The sequence below is a fragment of the Parasteatoda tepidariorum genome, chromosome 10 (assembly GCF_043381705.1).
Source record: "Parasteatoda tepidariorum isolate YZ-2023 chromosome 10, CAS_Ptep_4.0, whole genome shotgun sequence".
Taxonomy (NCBI): domain Eukaryota; kingdom Metazoa; phylum Arthropoda; class Arachnida; order Araneae; family Theridiidae; genus Parasteatoda; species Parasteatoda tepidariorum.
The window spans coordinates 14979883-14985595 of record NC_092213.1 but is presented as its reverse complement, the minus strand read 5'-3'; the positions used below and the strand labels follow the sequence as shown (position 1 = coordinate 14985595).

General features: G+C 25.7%; 1 long non-coding RNA gene across 1 annotated transcript; it reads right to left on the bottom strand.

The window, feature by feature from the left end:
• Nucleotides 1-2035: 2035 nt before the first annotated feature.
• Nucleotides 2036-5503, bottom strand: LOC122273852 (uncharacterized). The gene is made up of 2 exons (XR_006227794.2): nucleotides 5339-5503; nucleotides 2036-4821 (listed from the first exon to the last, which is right to left on the bottom strand). It is a non-coding gene; the product is annotated as an uncharacterized lncRNA (long non-coding RNA).
• Between the last annotated feature and the right edge of the window lie 210 nt (nucleotides 5504-5713).

Genomic DNA, 5713 nt, shown 5'->3' with positions numbered 1-5713 from the left:
CTTAACACGGTCTTAAAAAAGTTGTTATAAAGTAAGTTCAGAATTTCCTTTTTTTTTTTAATAATTAAGCTACCCTAACGAATACAAGANAAAGAAACTAAATGTTATCAATTATTATTAATCATTACAACTTATATAAATCAAATAAAAAAAGAACAAATTATGTACAGTTGCAATAAACAAAAACCGCAGTTCACTAGAGGGCGTGGATATAGAGTACAAACTGGTTACTAGACCAGTGTTGTCAACGTTCACCGTGACGTCCGTTTGGTCGAGTGATAAGAAATATTTAGGGACAATGACTGATAGACCACAAGATCTAATAGAGATTATTGGCGGAGCTTGCTGAGACAACCTTGTCTGTCGTGAATTAGTCTTGTCTGAGTATTGAAATAATTCCTGGAGTTTTTTTTTTAGTTATTGAAATCATTCTGCTTAAATATGTGCAGCAAGAATTATTTTCTCATTTAAAAATGAGCTGAAAATTTGTGATTTGTTTATTTTACTCAGCTTATTTAGTATGTTACCTAATGTATCTCTTATCTTTCATAAAATAAATGCTTAGAAAAACACTATTTGTTCTTTATTTTTTTAAAATTGTGTCATCAATTTTGCTTGTGTGTTCACATAATCAAATTGTAATTAATTTCTAATAAACTAATATTTTGAATACATCATATGGCAAGTTTTTTCCTTAGAAATGACTATAAACTATGCCTTTTGAACTACCATTTAATCTAAAATCTTTAACAGCCATATAAAAGTTTCATACATCAAAGGAAAAAAAAAGAGAAAGAGATTCTAAATTGGAAAAATAATCTTCATAATCAGGGCAAAGGTGGTGTATTCATAATTCTGAAGATCATTTAAATTCAAACATTGACATGTATTTAAAGTTAGTCTACAAAAGGTTCTATAATTGTCATTAAATAACCTTTTTAGGTAGTATTTATTTTGCAGAAAAAAATCACTCATAAATTTTTCACATTTGATGTGTTTGACACAGCAAGTAACTCCATTTATTGGTAGCATTTAAATTAATTTTATGTAAATACTTTTTCATATATTATTAGTGGCCTATTCATAACCACACTCCCTTATTTTTTTATGCACATTAATTGCCATTTCAAAAGTGATATCTTGGCAAGAAACCAGACAGCGATGCAAAAATATACATTTTGTTACATTTATTTACTAAGCGTTTTTCGTCTTCAAGTATTTAAATGTGTATACAAAATAATCTGTTTGATCAAAATAGATTTTAAAACTAACAGTTTTAAATTTAGAAAACTGAATTTTAAATTGAAATCACAAAACAGCAGATTAAATTAGTCCAATTATAAATTCTTAAAGTCTATATGCATATACAGTGGGCCAAAAAACTACATTTTTGTAGTTAATTACTACTATTAGTGATTTCTTTCCTATTTTTAGAAGACAAACTTTGTTGGAAAATTTAATTCACATGTTGAAAATGGTTTTGAATAAGGAATTTAAAGAACTGAAATATTTATTCATGTTTACATGAGTGAATTTGTAATTCTAAACCATTTTTAACAAATTATTTTTTTAACCTTCAGCTTTATGTTTTTCTTAGCAGTAAATATTTTAAAAACACTAGAAAATCATAAATTATTTTGTTAGATGTTTAATGCTCTTTTATTTACTCTGAAAATTAAAGTGCATCAAAAATTACAGAGTATATATATTTATTCCCTTCTACTGAACTAACATCAATATTTCATAAGGGCACATTCATACTTGAAGGTGTGGTTGAAGTGACAAATTAGCTATTATTCATATAGGTTTGTTTAAATATTAGCACAGTATAATCCCGATATCTCAAAATTGAAGGGACACTAAAAATTTTGAGATAAGCTCATAACTAAATAAGTTCCAAAAAGTAGAAAAATATTTTCTAAAATATTACTCTAAAAAGTCATGAAACAAAATAATAACTGCTAATAAATATGTATGTAATGAATGATAGTTACCTATAAGTCTAAACACAACAATGATAATTAGACAAAACTAATTGTGCATTAAATGAAAAAGATTTTTTATTTGTAAAAAAATTTGACATAATGAGGATTTGAGAAGAAACTTCAACATAGGAATTCAAATTAGCATTAGGTGGATGTATAATGTCAAGGAGAAAAATATTTTTTTGACATAACAAGGTTTTCGACAAATTGAGAGTATACTGTAATACACAATTCTCATTGCATCGATTGACGGGCCTAAAAACATTTGTACCAATCAGCAGATTTAGATGAAATGAAAAGCTTTCGGCAAGCAATTTATTGACTCTTGCAACCAGTGGTGTAGTTTTAATGTTTGTTTTTTTTGGGGGGGAGGGGGGTTATTTCCTATCTTCTTTTGACACACACAGATATATATAAATGTCCATTATATTGAAATTAATAATGAAAACTTTTTTATATCAACATCTAACAGACCATGCATTAGTTTGTTAATCATGTGATGTGTAATTTTGGAGGGTGTTCCGTGACTTAAAACTGTGCCACTGCTTGCAACTAGTTTCAACCCATTAATCACTTTTTAATTTTGACGAAATTTCTACAAAAAAATCACTGATTCTTTCAAAAGTGTTTTGACTTTTTTAAAACTATGTTAGTTGTAATACATACCATCACTTTTTTCTTTAAATTTAAGGAAATTAATTATTTTTGGAACATATAAAACTAGTTATTGACCTACCAAATTTTCCATTATTGTGGCCAATTTCTCTAAAATTCTTTGCAGAATAGAATATAAAAATTTTGACCATTTATTTATATCTAAATTGTATAGTTTTTACTATACATTGTATATATATACAATGAATACTCAAAATGCATATAATTTTCATATTTTTGAGCCTACTCTAAAATTCAGTACACATATTGTAAGACTTAAATTTATAAAAGTGAGTAATATTAAAGAAGTCTGTGATGGTGACAAGTTTTCTGCAAACAGTGTATACAATATGCATATCTGCCAATCAGAATCAAAAAAATTAGTTGCGTTTGAAATTTGCTTCCCCACTAACATTAAAAATACACTATTCAAAAGAATTAAGAGAGCAAGTATATAAAATTAATATTTCATGTGCTCCTTTAATTTTTGTGAACAGTGTATTTGTCATAAGTCGATACAAACTATTTTTTTTAGACCACTTTACTTTTTTTTAAAAAAAAGTGGCACATGACACTACAAATAAGTAGAAAAAAAAGGAGCAAGTACATTAGTTTCAATGCTTGGAGACTACTACTATTAACTATTATACATGCACAGGAATTATAGGTTTTTTTCCACATTACAGTAAAACCACGTAGGAAAAAAATAGATTTATGTCAACCCTAGTAGAAAAAATTAAAAAACTCTTTAAAAAAGAAATATCAAATATTTAAACAGATTATAATTGCAGACTAAATGATAGAATTAATTTCTAACAATTCCTAAATAAGTGAAAACTAAAAAAAAAACAATTTGAAAAAAATAATCTCATGAATTTTAAAAATTCTGGTAAAGGAATATAAGAAACTATAATATATGTCTAAAACTATATAAACATATAATATATAACTGTTAGAATATATTAAACTTTCATTATTACATTTAAATTAACAGAAAATAGTTATTTTAGATTTAAAGATATAATGAAAACATTTTAGATTATTGGAAATGTTTTCAGATTCAATAACTATTTTTATATTAATGAACAGAACATATTTTCATACAATGCTGAAACATGTAAAGAATTTTTCATTTAAAATTTTATCCCTACTTATATGTGATATTATAGGTAATTTTTAACCTGTTCATCACCTGTAATACATCACTGAACACAGATAACCAGCAACATGTGAAAATAAAAAAAAATTTTAAGGCTACAGAAAATTCCATCAAGTTAACTTGTAATTTAGCTTTGTAAAATGAGTTACAAAGTTTTCATACCACGATAAATGAAATAAAAATATTTTTAGCAGATTCGAATACTTCAGCAGATTCTGAGTTTTTGAAAAATTGACTGTTACTTTAAAAACATCTGAAGTAAGTGCTTAGTCAAAATATACCAGGTCTGACGAGATACTCTCATTTATTTACTTTTTTTCAAGAAGTTAATACACATCTTTACAATATTTAAAAAAAAAGAATTTAATTTATTAAATAGATAAGAAAGTATAACCAAATCAAAAGTTTAATATAATTAATATCAGAACACATTAGTAATAGACAAGATATCAAAATAAAAATTTTAAATGAAAATAATCAATTATTGAAAATGAAATATAATAACACTAAATGATATATAAAATTAAAATAACTCAGTAGCTTTTATCATCAAGTAAACTTTTTTTACATCAACTAAATTTCTGATAAATAATAATGATAAATTGAAGTACATATTTAATTCTTAATTAGAAAATATTCTTAATTGTTGAATATTTTTCCTTCCATGCATATATTAAGAGAAATGTCTCAGTTAAACAAAACAAAAATATATGATATAAATCAAATAGGTAGATTTTTTTTCATAAGAATTTTTTAAATCAACAATCCTACTCATAAGTCATGATCACTTTAAGAAGATAGAGATTTTATTTATTTACATTGCGGACAATTTTAAATACAATTACAAGACATAATGTAATTTATATTTTTATCCAACTTCTTCTGGGCTAGATTATTCTTTCAGGATGATACCACTACAATTCATTTATCACAAAAAGAACTAAGACAATTTATTACAGGTTTCCAGCCAACAATAGTTTTTATAAGTACTTCTTAGTATGAAACAGGAACCACATAGATCACCTAGAATAACACAAAAATAAAACATATTAAGATATACATAATCCCATATATTTGATAAGCAGATTAAAACTACTACTAATCAATAAACACTATCTAAATTACTTTGATTTAAATTGTTCGATTTTAAATATTAATGGAATTTTTTACAAATAAGTTTAAGCTGGATAAAAAAAAAAGTCTTTTAAGGAATGAGAAAATAGATATCTAGGTTTTTTAATTGGGAGGAGGATTTTTTTTAAATCATTCATATACTTCAATATCGCATTATTTATCTTCGAAGGGATAGCATAGAACAATTTTAAACTATACCTATATCATAAAATGTTTAATAGCAATTAGTGCAAAGCAACTCGTGAAACTAAAATATTAAATAGAAAGACCTAAGGAATGTTATATTTTTTAAAAAAAGAAATCGAACTAAAAAAGCGAAAAACATGTCATAAAATTCCAAACACTAACTCAATAAAATGATCAACATGCATTTCAATGTCTTTATATTTATTACAGAATTCCATACCTTTTAATTACACCATAAAATCCGTGAATAACTGCATAAAATCTGTGGTAAACAAATAAAGAATATTAATTTCTAAAAATATGAAAGAAGTTCATCGGATTTTATGAATACAAGCATGTTTAGAAATGGCAGACAACTGTCTGTTCGGAATCGTTCGTAAAATTCCACTACCGATTAAACTCGGAAGATTGCGCAATTTTTGAGGCCCTCACATCTCAGGATTACAAACACGTCCAACATCATACGAGTTTACGATACAACTTCTAATTATTATCATGATAGCATAGGATAGCTTATAACTCACTAGGCGCAATTCATGCAATTACTTAAACTAATACTCTCATAAGATGTTGCAGCTTATTTACGTCGCACTAG